General features: G+C 34.7%; 1 long non-coding RNA gene across 7 annotated transcripts in view; it reads left to right on the forward strand.

The window, feature by feature from the left end:
* The window catches only part of LOC103351248 (uncharacterized), a 406,717-nt gene that overhangs the window by 188,645 nt on the left and 203,669 nt on the right, over positions 1-14,403 (forward strand). For all 7 annotated transcript variants that reach the window (XR_011380454.1, XR_011380453.1, XR_011380450.1 and 4 more), the window contains exon 8: positions 5,746-5,789. This is a non-coding gene — a long non-coding RNA (uncharacterized lncRNA). The remainder of the gene's footprint in view (positions 1-5,745; positions 5,790-14,403) is intronic.

Raw genomic sequence — 14,403 nt, forward strand, 5'->3', positions numbered from 1 at the left:
TTTTACCATTCTGGTAGATGAATAATGGCAACATATTAACTTTGAAATTTGCATTTTTGTAATTAACAAGAATATTGAAAACCTTTTCATATGTCTATTGCCCTTTTGTGCTTCTTCACAGAAACCCTTATTGTCCTCTGAGTTACCTCTCTTTTCTCATTAATTGGTGGGAATTCATTATAGGAAGTAATTCAGAAAGTTCTTGGAAAATGTAATTGGCAGTTAAGTTTATTTTAGTATAAGAAGTTTCGAAAATCATGCATAGGCATGATATACATTTCTATGAACTTTTGTGGGCCTTACCATCTATCATCTGTGTAACAAATTCATTCTTCTTTAAGCAAAATCTCTTGACATTTCAGATTTTATGATATTCAAATTTATCATCTATTTTTAATTGTTTTTAGAAATTTGTACCTCTTCTTTCAGAGTTCTTTACCAAAACGTGTCAGAGGTAATTTTCTATATTATGTTATAGAAAGTGAACTATTTTAGATTATGTGTTTAAGTCTTTGATCTCATCAGAATTTACATTGTGTTGTCTGAAGTAAGGGTTCAGTTTCATGATGTTCCATATTGATATTCATTTATACCAGCTTTTTTAAAAAATTGTTATCCTTGCTCCTCTTCTTGCTTTGTATTATCACCTATTATGTAGCAGCTGTCTGTAAATATGCAGATCTGTTTCGGAATTCTCTGTTTCATCAATCCATGTACCATCCTCAAACATCAAGTATTCTGTATTCATTATTATAATCATGTCTTTAGTGACTATATCAGAAAGTACAAATGCTTTCTCCTTTAAGATTACTTTGGTATTTTTGTCCACATTTTCATATGAATTTTATAATCACCATTTCAGTTCCATAAAACTGTGTTGGGATTTGTAATAGTGTTCTATTAAGTTTAGAATTAAATTATGGAGTGTTGAAATGTTCAAAATTTAGAAATTCCAATATACAAACATGCTATATATTTCCATGTATTTTGGTCTTGTTTAGTCTCTCTCAATATTTTTCACAAATTATTCCCTAGATATTTTGTGTATTGTGTGTTATTCACACAATTATATTCTCAGCTTTACATTAAAAGTGATACATAAAATCTAAAACATTTTGAAATAAACATATAAAAATGACATACACTTTTTAGATCCAAATATGCTCCTTTCTCGGTGTGTTGTAATGAATTTGAACTAATCCCCGTGATCAAAAATAAATGATTATGTTACTCCAACTCTCAGGCAATTCAATTTCTTTGTGCCTCAGTAATTTTTTGGACTTAAGGCTCAGTTTGAAAAATGGAATGACTGTAAAATAAGTATGAAATAATAATGTAATCTGAAAGTAATTATGGCTAGTTTTTATTATAACAGGGTTGATGGACTGATTTTAATAATCTCTTATGTTGAGAATTCACAACAATGAAAGTGCTCATATTATTAACTTACAAACTTTCACTTATTACAGATTTAATTGTCTAAGTATATGCATGTCATAGATATTTGCTACAGTTGTTTAATAATTGTGATTAGCTAAATGTTGAAGTCAATGTATGATCTCAGTATTATGTTCTTGCTGTGGAGTCCTAGTAAGCTCAACTATCATTTGTTTGGTAAAAATATATTGCATTCCCTTATTGAAGACATGGAAAATTCCGGAAACCCACCTGAAACAAAGCAAAATAGAATATGTGAAACTATGGTTTTCAGAATATTGGACACAAGCAACAATGGACAGTGATCACTAAGAAAAAAGTAACAAACACAACCCTAGACATGCCCCAGCTTCCTCTCTCAGAAAGCTTATGGTCCCCAGCACAAGGAAGAGAACCAAGGCAGAGCTCAGCTTACCTCCTGAGTTGTCTGGACAGAGCTTGCGGTCCTCATAGACTCACATAGACAGAATGTACAGAACGCAGTAGCCTAGAGTGGAGAGCATCACAAGGAATCCGGGATCTGCAGATTAGATTCCTTAAACATGTGGAAGAATACTGATGAGCACAAATATGAGAAAATTGCAAAAATTGCTAAGGACAGGGAGAGAACCATTCAAATCTCTCCTGGCCAGAATAAAAAAAATCTCAACATGTACAGTATATTGGGTATATTAATATTGTGCAAGAACCACAGAAGGGAAGATATAGAAGTGTAAGAGGATTTTAACACTATGGATGAAGTGGTATAATACCACTACAATACAGGCTATTGTAGTATAAGATATGTAATATAAATACTAGAGAAATCAAAATAACAATATATAGTTATACTAATAACCAATAAATGAGAAAAAAGTATTTATATAATTACATAATAAAAAGGTAGACAAAGAAGCAAAGAGGAGAAAATTATAGTTGGCTCTAGATTAATAAAAGTTAGTACAATCTCATTTACTTTTAATATTCATATAGATGGATGTTGAAATAAGTATAAGATGCTAGGGTATGTGTTATTGTACATAAATAGATTGTCTAAATCTATACATCATGAAGGCATTGAGCAGCCAGTACCTACATTTTAGTTTCTAGAAATCATTTTTTCAATAAAAGGAATGAGTGTTCCCTGAAGAAATGATTGATTCTAGAACCAACAATGAGAGACTACATCATCCAGGAACATAATGTAGTATCAGAAATTTATAGAATACTAAAAACTGAAGAGTAGGTCAGGACAAAAGAACAGAAGAGGCTGCCTGAAATAACTTTGATTAGCTCTATCTGGAAAAAGATGAGTCACTAATGGAGAGAGTGATGAATAATAATCTCAGTATTTAAAAACCTGCTGACGATTCCATGCTGATGTGATGAATGACGCAATGAATATGTGAGGGAATGGAAGGAAGCACAAACCTTCAGAGAAAATTGAGGATGGGGGATGCTGAAAGAACGTGGGGCGTAGAAGATGACCTTTAGGCACTAATGAAACAATTACAGAAGCAAAATCCGGCTACATGAACTAAAATTAGTGGATGCACTTGAAGTGTAGAAGATAGTTGTAAACCTGTAAACGTCTTGGCCAATTTGTCAATAAATGTTGTGGTTTTAATATGTGTGCACACATTCCCTGGTGCTGTTCCTCCATAAAGTGTTTCGTTTCCTTTTGGTTTTCGATAATGTGTGGAAATTGTGACTTGCCATTAAACACCACCACCTTAACCTGCAGTCAACTTTAATACTAGCAGCAGTGCCCGGTGGACAACATGGCCTAACCTGGGTGCAGTTACTGGCTCCTATCTTTAGCCTGGCCTGGTCCGATCTGTTATGGGCATTTGCAGGGTCAACCAGTAGATTTAATACGTGTTTCTGTCTCAATCTCTGTCACTCTACATTTTTTTTTTTTTTTTGACAGAGTGGTCAGTGAGAGAGAGAGACAGAGAGAAAGGTCTTCCTTTGCTGTTGGTTCACCCTCCAATGGCTGCCGCGGCTGGCGCGCTGCGGCCGGTGCACCACCCTGATCTGATGGCAGGAGCCAGGTGTTTATCCTGGTCTCCCATGGGGTGCAGGGCCCAAGCACTTGGGCCATCCTCCACTGCACTCCCTGGCCACAGCAGAGAGCTGGCCTGGAAGAGAGGCAACTGGGACAGAATCCGGCGCCCCGACCAGGACTAGAACCCGGTGTGCCGGCGCCACAAGGCAGAGGATTAGCCTAGTGAGCCGAGGCGCCGGCCTACTCTACATTTTTAATCAAAGAAATTACATGGGGCGGGGCATAGAAGGAAGGATTGAGAACAGAGTTGTCCTGAAGACTAATTTTGATAGTAGTTTCTTGGCTAAGTATTTATTAAAACTTGCAAAAATGCAACATAAAAGGTGAGTTATTGCATATACACATAATATATTAAGTTTTAAAAACAAAAGGGCAAGTATTGATATTTGCATCTCATTTTTTTGTGAAATTTTAAGATTTTAGCATTTCCCTCAGCTTCAAAATGACATCTTAAACATAGCTTTCTGATAAAAAAATTTAGGATCCACAAATTAAATTATAAATACTCCCTTCCAACACCAAATGCAGATGAAGAGTCAAAATTTCCTGAAACAAGTCAGTCTTAATGACACTTGTATGGTAAATTTATAATAAATGCTTATGTTAGTAAACCAACTTTAAAAAATTCTTAGTGCCTCTCAACTGAAATAAGCAAAAAGAAAAGTTTAAGCTTTACATCCATTTTGTAATTCTACTTACAATTTAGCAAACTATAAGTAAATGAGAATATATATAAAATAGTCTATCAAATTTACTATGAGTAGTCATCAATTTTATTGTGAGCATATTAATAAATAGGTTCTTTATTACTACACTGGAGTTCCCATTATTGAGAATATTAGTTAATATACAAATATATACATAATGCCTCTCTAAAAATATGACAAATCATAAATGCTAAAATATATTTAACCCAAAAGGTTTTAGCTATGGCACTCTAGTGGTATAATTTCCATGAAACCATGAGTCGGATGGTCTATCCTGGGATTGTTTTGTTGTCTTATCTCTCAAAGAATTCCCATATGAAATAAGTGTTTTCTGAAGATTTTGTTTAAACTTTCTTGGGAGGACTTTGGGGAAGTCTTATTTAATAGTATGATTAATGTTTCATTATTATGGGTGTATACAATTCTTCAAGTTTATGGCAATTGATAAATACTAATAGAAATTTGCTTTGTTTTAAATTGATTATATAGTGCTTTTATATTTACTTCCTCTCTCTGTCTCCCTTCCTCCTTTCTTTCTGCCTCTCCATCTCCCTCCTTCTCTTAATTTTATTTCTAATTAATAGATCTGTTACGTACTGTATCAGTTGTTGAGGAAAGTCCCTTCTTAGAATTCCTGGATCAAGCTATTAAAATCAGACAAATATTTGCCCTTCTCATCATACCTTCTCTCTCTCTCAATATTTCTTGAGTATAATAATTGCCTCATTTTTCTATTTTTGATATTTTAAATAAATGACTAATTTTCTGTGAAACAGAGTTTAATATTTTGTACATTCATTAGAATGTCTCTATTTCCCAGAAATTCTAATTGCCAATTGTTCCAAATGTACCTGCCTTTTTCTTAACAGACTCTTCTGGTTTTTAAAACATAATTATAAGTTGTTTAAAAATTGGTTATAAACTATTACTGTTTATGGAGTTATTAGTTATAAAAAATTTGAAACAAGTTTTTCTGTCGTAGGATATATGAGATATGTTTTTTTTCTGTTTCCCGACTCAGTAATACTTCTACTGTCTACTTTCTCTTATTTAGTGGCAAAGCTGTATGCAGATAAACACAAATTCCCTTGCGTTACAGCTCTTCATCTATCAAGAGCAACTTGACATTCTTGGTGTCAGTCCAATGTGATGACAACAAACTAAATATTCTCCCAACATCAGTGTTTGATCATAGAACAGTTTGGGATTTTACTCACTGGGAACCACATGTTTTTAGACATAAACAAATTAGTTTACAGCTCTTGAAAACTGCCCATCCACTTGTGGCTTCTTCTGGGCAAACATCTGTTTCTTAATCTGGTCCTTTATAGCTATAATTTCTAAAATATACATCATTTTAACATCCCTAGGAGCACATTAGATGTCTTCCTTGGTTTAACCTTTCCTGCTATGGAAAACAGTTTTAAAGCACAGAGTTAATTAAGAAATTAATGTTGGTTTCCATATGAGTGTTCTTCTTAACATGGCATTTTATATATATAATGGGCATTTTATAGCACATTTTTATGATTGTGTCATTGGTGTTTTTATTAGGTTTGCTATGGCAGAAGACTTTCCATTTAGAGATTCATTTCTGGGTATGTATGATAATCTTTTTTTTGGCTTGTTGTAGCTATGTGCCATAATTTTTTAAGGTAACTTGTGAGGATTTAGCTGTGGAAATATGTTTCCTGAACAGTTTTCCAAGAGTTACCCAGGGCTACAGCAGATTGCAAGGTCTGGGACCAGCTGTAATTTAATATTTCAGTTAAGATTCCTGGGGCAGGTATTTGGCACAGCCATTGGGTTGCCACTTAGGACATATATATCTCATATCAGAGTGCCTGGATTCCAGTCCCAGCTCCTCTTTCAATTACAGATTCTTGGTAATGCACATCCTGGGAGGCCACAGTCATGGCTCAAGAATGTTGGTGGCTGTTGCCCATATGGGAGACTCAGACTTAATTTTGGGCTTCAGCCTGGCCCAGCCCCAGCTTTTGCCACCATTTGGGAGTGAACAAGTAGATGGAAGTGCTCTCTTGTGCATTCTCCCTCCCCTTCCCTTTCCCCTTCCCATCCTGCTTCTCCCCCCACACTCTCTATCCTTTCTCTCCCACTCCCCCCTCGCCCTCTTCATCTTCCTCCCTTCCTGCCCACCCCTAACTCTGTTTCTCTCTTCCAAATAAAATGAAAATAAAACTTTTTTTTAAAGATTTCCATTTCTCATGAACAGTGTAAATTTTGACTCTGTATCTACAGGTGATAAAGGTTTAGGTTTTGGGGTTTTTTACAAGTGTTTTTTGTTAACTGTTGTTTTTTAACTCTTGAAAGTGAAGCAAGTTGAAGGAAGATGACAACCTACCTTAGGAGTACCTAGACCAGTGAGAAAATTGTTTAGCTGCTCTTCATATATTCAACAGTCTTGGGAAATTCTCAGTTTATGAAATATTTTAATTCAAGTTGTATTTTTTTAACTTTTATTTAGTAAATATAAATTTCCAAAGTACAGCTTATGAATTACAATGGCTTTTTCCCCCCATAACTTCCCTCCCACCCGCAACCCTCCCAACTCCCACTCCCTCTCCCATTCCATTCACATCAAGATTCATTTTCAATTCTCTTTATATACAGAAGATCAATTTAGTATATATTAAGTAAAGATTTCAACAGTTTGCACCTACATAGAACATAAAGTGTTTGAGTACTAGTTATAGCATTAATTCACATTGAACAACACATTAAGGACAGAGATCCTACATGAGGAGTAAGTGCACTGTGACTCCTGTTGCTGACTTAACAAATTGACACTCTTGTTTATGGCATCAGAAATCTCCCTAGGCTCTTGTCATGAGTTGCCAAGGCTGTGGAAGCCTTTTCAGTTCGCGGACATCAATCTTATTTAGACAAGGTCATAGTCAAAGTGGAAGTTCTCTCCTCCCTTCAGAGAAAGGTACCTCCTTCTTTGCTTGCCCGTTCTTTCTACTGGGATCTCATTCACAGAGACCTTTCATTTAGGTTTTTGTTTTTGTTGTCGTCGTTGTGTTTTTTTTGTTTTGTTTTTTGTTTGTTTGTTTGTTTGTTTGTTTGTTTTTGCCAGAGTGTTTTGGCTTTCCATGCCTATAATACTCTCGTGGGCTCTTCAGCCAGATCCGAATGCCTTAAGGGCTGATTCTTAGGCCAGAGTGCTATTTAGGATATCTGCCATTCTATGAGTCTGCTGTGTATCCTGCTCTACATGTTGGATTGTTTTATCCCTTTTTTATTCTATCAGTTAGTATTAGCAGACACTAGTCTTGTTTGTGTGATCCCTTTGCTCTTAGACCTATCAGTATGATCAATTGTGAACTGAAATTGATCATTTGGACTAGTGAGATGGCATTGGTACATGCCACCTTGATGGGATTGTATTGGAATCCGCTGGCATGTTTCTAACTCTACCATTTGGGGCAAGTCAGCTTAACATACAATTATTCTTAGGTGTTTAAATTTAACTGAAAAGTGATCTCTCTTAAATTTAAGAGTGGGAATAAGAGAGGGAGGAAATGTACAATTTGGGACATGCTCAAGTTGTACTTTGAGTAATTGAAAGCCATTATCTCACATTTAACTTTGGGCAGTTAAACTCCAGTTCCCTGCTTCTACCTCCTACATTCAAATCTCCCTACCTGTTATTAGCCATCTCTGCATTTGTTTGCAAATAAGGCAAACACATCAAATTCTCCCCTCTTTTGCGCCTTATTTTCTTCCAGCCTAGCTCATTGACTGGGTCCCTGTGCATGTTTTTGTTTAACTCTGAAATTATAATTCATGATACATTTTGCTTACATTTTATACTTTAGATAATACTGAGCATTTCATGTCAGTCCAAGATGTCATTTTTTAAGGTTGTCACCTTATTATACTCTTATAAAACTTTTGAATAATCTATTACTTGGAAAAAGGAAAGGTAGAAGGAATAGAATCCTAGGAGTTTTCCTGGAATCAACTCAGCTCATCAAGTTATCCTCTTTTTCCAGCTATATGAATAAATTATTTATGCTACTTTTTCTCTATAGAGGTGCCCCTTTCTATCCCAATCCTTGTAGAATTTTTTTAAAAATTTAATATGAAACATGATACACTATTTCTACATCTTTTATTTGTTATACCTAAAGACAAGCATAGGAATCATTTGCATTTTAGGAATTTTTCAATATTATAGTGGAAAAAATTGTTATCAGCAAAACAAAAAGCAGCAGAAATTGATGAAAATTAATATATGCCAAATGTTACTGCAGTCATGGTCTGTTTCCTTTATTTTCTCATTTCTTTTTGTGACCCTACTTTCTGCATTTGCTTGTATGGGTAGCATTTATAATCTCCCAATCCATGTTCATTCAAACTCATAGGCTCAATATTTAAATTTATTTCAGAAAGTAGTATATCCTTTGTCTCAGCTGTGTAATTTAACAACTTTAGGAAATCAAAACTAAATGTGAAATTCCATCAAATACTAGGAATTGTCTTCTTAGGAAGACAAGAAAATGTACAAATCCACATGAGCCTTGCCTATACTAAGAGAAACTTAAATGCTGAGAGCCAATAACGTTGTGGATAATCAGTGCCAAAGACTTGTCAGAGTAGACCAATGCCAAAATGATGGATTTTCAGCAAGAGAGGAATAACCTACTATAAAACTTCCAAATTTTTAGCCCACTACAAAGTAATCTGTCTTGCTCCCTATCCTAATGGTCCTGCAGTTTCAAGAATTATCACCAGAATAGTGATTACCTATGGCTCACATGAAGGTTTTAGTCAATAGGCACTTAAGTCTCACTCTTGGGTAACTACATCAGACAATCCCTGGTCCTACTGTGATTTGATCATAGCTACTTTCTTTGTTCCTTTTGTTCATGACCCTGAGTTATAGTGCATTTAAAGAATAAAGCAAGCAAACAAACAAACAAAACAACTTAGATTTCCCGTTACCTCCTCCTGTGTTCTCAACATGCCCAAGACAGACTGGAAGAACCTGATACCCTATTTTGTAAGTGTCATTGTATTTCCATGCTTCACGCAGTATTAAACTTTAATCACCATCATTGTTGACCTTGTAGCTACAGGTCATTTCCAGACACAGGGTAATTGATATATTTCTATATATTGTTCTTGCTTAAGTCTGAAACTATGATCCCTTTATATTTCTGACTTAGAAGTTGTCAAAGACATAATAATTATGTTGTTGATAATGAAGACAGTAACTAAAAGAGGCTACATAACTGCTGTGTGCCTGTCACTGCACCAAGTACTGCATCATGCTTAATTACATTTAACTCTCATAAATCTGTATGTTATGTATAAATATGCTCATTTTATTTGACAGAGCTGGATTTCGGAGAGTAAGTGATTTAAATCAGGTCATCTAGCTGCTAATACTGAAAAAAAAAAAAAATGATTGAAACCCACCTGTTTTAGACTCCAAACCTCAACCATACCTTCCAAAATACCATATCTAACTGACTTATTGTAAACATTCATTAAATTGGATTTTCAATCTAAGTGATGTATTTAAACCCCTAGTCATTAATCCTGACTCACCACTTCATAGCCCTGGGTTTGAAGGTATGCTGTGTATTAAATGTCTTACTTCGCAAATAAGGTATTATTGCATTTTTTTCAGGTCTATTGATCCTCAGAGATAAATGAAGAAGCTGATTTGGAATCATGATCTTCATTTTTAAAAAATTAATCCTTTTAGTCTAGCTTCTGTTCCTGGGAATAAACTTAGTGAATTTAACATGTAAGCCTCATGCTATGTTAAAAACTTTTTTTCATCCTTGGGCCCAGGTTAGTTTCCCATGCTGTTCTTAAAACTATGAGTAATTTGAATCTAAAGCTGTGTTCTTGAGGTAGGAGTTTGGCACAGCAGTAAAGATACTGCCTTAGAGGCTCCATCTCATAGTGTAGGACCTGAATTAGGGTCCTAGCTCAGCTTCCAGTTCCAGCTTCCTGCTATTGTGCACCCTGGGCAGCAGGAAGCTAAAACTCAATGCATTGGTTTTCTGTTACCAACACAGGAGATGTAGATTGAATTCCTGGCTACTTCCCTAGACCTCACCCAACCCTGGTTATTGCCAGCATTTGGGAAGTAAAGCAGTGAATCGAGTGTCGGGATCTCCCACTTTGGGAACTGGCCGGGTTACTGCGAAGGAAGAGTCGAGGAGACTGAGGAAGGTCAAGCTAAACGCACTTTATTGATACTCTAGGCGACTAGGAGGAGAGATCGCTCAAGCCTACTCCTGCGGGCACTAGGCACTAAGGACCGGAGAGAGAGGCTGAGCAACCTCTGGTGTACAGCGTCTGAGGGTCACCTTATATACAGTCTCTAGATGCTAGCCCCGCCCACATTCTGACCCCCCAGGATCCCATCATCATGGCAACCACAGTTTGTGGTTAGGCCCTCCGTTTTCAAATCTTACCAGCTAGGGTGGCTACTACTCTACTCTTCCTTCAAGCTGCACCCTACTGACTGCGACTGCAGAGTTACTTTCTTTCAAAGGGCGCTACAGTTACTTTGTTTCAAACGGCGCTACAATTACTTTCTCCATGAATGGTTCCCTAACAGTGAGATTTCTGTTTTTCTGTCTCTTGGCCTTTCACATAAGTAAAATAAAGAAACATAAGTTTTAAAAATAAAAATATGTTCCACTTGACTCCCCACCTTTGTCCTAGCCTCTGTGATTATTCTGTGTACACATTCTCCCTTCTCTTCTCTCTCACATCCATCCAGAACTATCCACCCCCACTTTCTCAAATAAAAATAACTTTAAAAAATTTCTTTCATCAGTATGTCAGTAGTGGCTGTACCGATATGCACACTCCCAGATGGCAAAGAAATACTTTCAGATCATTTTAATCATCTTATTTTCAGATCTCTGATGAGTTTATAAGAAGATTACCTTTCATGAAATGATTGAGATAAGAAGGGACTATGAAAATTACATTTTTTTCAAAATTTTGGCATGAATATGGCTACATTTAGAATAAAATTATTTGCCTCTTTCTAGTTAGGCATGAAACTAAGTTAAGGAAGAGAAAGTAGAAAATCATGATTTTATTTTGCAAAGTGTAGTGGTGCTAATATGGAAAAATATGATCAACTTTATATGCCATCAGTTAAGTTCTGTTGAATCAATCATCAAGGCTATGGGTGAGTGAGGCTAGTGGTCTTTGCCCCAGTAAAACCTACCTTCAAGTCTTCAATTTCAGATTCTACAATCTTACTATATACCTATGATTTAAAATAAGTGAAAAAGGTGTCTTTTATTCACAGTTTATGTGACAAAATGATTAATCCAAGTGTATGGCATCAAAATCGCATAACATATTTAATTTCCAAATTAACCAGATTTCTAAATTAAAAGATTTATATAATCAACACATTTTAAATTTTGGTATTAATAATATAAAAGGGTCAAAAAAGGTTAAAAAGTATAAAACCTACACTATTCACTAATGTAACCAACAGAAAGTCAGAGAAAATAAATTGTATATATCAATAACATTCAATGGAGACCATTTAACAAGAAATTCTCATAATTGATAAGTGGATCATTTTTAAAGTTGTCAATTCTTTCTCTGAACAACTTATCATAATTAAATCTACAAGCATTTTATGTGGAATTATATATAAACTGTAATGCAAGTTTCAAAAGTATATATTAAAACTTAAAATATGCTTAAAATATACTTCATATCTAGTATATCATATTTTAGCTTTTGTTTTAAGATGACTTTTTAAAAGTTTCTGTCACATGGACATGTCAGTGAGCAATAAACACATAGCATGTATAGACAAATTTATACTACAAGCATTCATTTAAGGCAGCAGATCAGAAACAAAATTCCACAAATTTAATTGTTACAGAATCTATGACTATATTGGCAAAACATCAGGTTTACAATCAACACAAGCAATAGTATTTTAATATTTGATGGAGAGAATATAAAAATCATACATAAAATAAATTTATTTTTGGAAACATTTAGAAATATAGTGTATCAAAGCAAATTAGAAAAACATTGCTAAATCAGCCATAAAATCTAGACATGTTGCCTTTCTTATGATCTTTTTATCATCTTTACTGTCTTTCTTAGCTATTTAACTTTCACACAAACATAAAAATATATGAAGAATGATGATTTTCACAGTTTAAACCTCCAGAGAGACAAATTGTGTTTAAATACATATTATATGCCATTTATTGTAGTGAACCTTGGGTAATGTTTTTGAAAACTATTTGACAATATGACTGAAGACCCTGAAAACAGTTCATTCATTTTAGTGAATAATTTCAACTCTGGAAAACTTGCCCAAGAAAATAAATACAGCAGCCACCTCCCAAGTTTAATACCCAGAGTCACAATTCAGAAAAATAAATAATAAAAAACTAAGATATTCTAATTGTCAAACTGTTGGGATATAGCTAAAGGAGTCAGTTTTCCTTTATTTCATAAAACAACATAAAGCTTAGTGCTATCAACCAAGAACAAGGGAAACATGCTAATCCTTACTTCTTGGTGATTGGAATTGCTGGTGTTTCTTTCCTATATCCATATGGTCCTGTGTGGGCATTTGTCTGGTGCTCACTTTAACTTTTCATAGAATTTGATGCTTAAAACCTTCAGTAAAGCCTCCAAGAAGAATGAGAACTTATTTTAACTAATGATGGAACCAACCATTCTTGTCTCACCTGGCTCCATCTACCATTTGTGCCCCCAAAGTCTATTGTAATCCAAGGAAACTGAAAATAAATTCTTTTCCTCTTACTAAATCCCCAAGTAGGTTTCTCTCTGGGAAAAGTAAATGCAATCTCCTCAGTGAGTTTTGACTGTCAGATTAAAGATGTCTCCTTAGTGCTGAACTATTCTAGTGGAATTTGTAACTTTATAGATCTGAAAGAAAAAATGAGGAATACATGATTTGTTGAACTGTATTCCCATATTCAAAATTTAAATGCTGTAAATACATTGTTGAACCAAAAATAGTTAACTCAAGGAATTTTCTCTAGTAGAGGATGACATGCAATGTAATTAACAAGTGAATAAATGCCCCCTCCCAGAAAGTGAGTCTAGAGCTGAGAAACATAAAACATTTAACTTCTCAAGTGGTTGCTCTCCTATAAAGAGTTCTGAAATAGCCTTTCTAAGAGTAACACATTAAGAATAAAAAATTTATGTGTTTTGTTGTAAAATTATGAAAGTGTCATGTAGTTTAAAATAATAGATAGTATTTTCTGAATTATTTTCATTAAAATGTCCCTGAGTATGAAAAGATGAAAAATATTCATATTCTCCTTCCATTTAGGGGAAGACAAAACAACAGTAAGAACAATGTAATTTAATGAAATGTTATGATCTAATCGCTTCCACCTTAAAATTCAACCTGCCAGATAAAAGAAATGCAAAATTGTGTTTCCTTTGCTTTTGTTTGCATCTTTGCTCAGAGGACCTGTTATAGGACATCTATAAAGCTAGACAGAAAAACTAAGAATGCCCTATTTTACCTAACAATGGTTATTTTATGTCATCCATATTACCCCTTCCATAGCTATGTATAGATAGGCATTCCTGGCACACAGCTCAACACCAGATTGAAAGGGTATGGCTGGCTGATAATGGGTGGCTGGACAAAAGGGGATTTTGATTAGTAGAATATTCTGTGTGGAGTCTTTTAGTTCACAAAAATTGATTGTTCAGTATAGGACAAAAAAGAAAGAGCATTGAGTATCATTTATGGTAATAACTCAAGTTTGTATATCCCTCTGGTTTACAATGTTAGAATCAGGAATAGAGGTTGAGGAAAAACCCCATTTTGATCCAGTAACACTATATTGGTTGAATACTTGCAGTATACAGGACATTGGATTGGACTTTGAGGTTTCACTCCACACTCCTTTTTGGTCTGTATTAAAGGTTTTTATATAACTTTCAAATGGAAAATTAGCAATACAAATTTTCTGTTTAATTGTCAAATACCTGGTCTGGGAAAACATCTTCTCATTATAGAATAAGTAGAGGAAAAAATATCCCAATATTTCATCAACAAAAACATACTGAAGGACATGGAAAAATAAACCATTTCCTAATGTTTCAATGGAAGATCCTGAGAAGAGACCAGAACAACTTTTTGAAAACTGTAATAAATTCTTGGCAACAAGATAAAAGTCTAGG

This window comes from Oryctolagus cuniculus, chromosome 12 (genome assembly GCF_964237555.1).
Source record: "Oryctolagus cuniculus chromosome 12, mOryCun1.1, whole genome shotgun sequence".
Taxonomy (NCBI): domain Eukaryota; kingdom Metazoa; phylum Chordata; class Mammalia; order Lagomorpha; family Leporidae; genus Oryctolagus; species Oryctolagus cuniculus.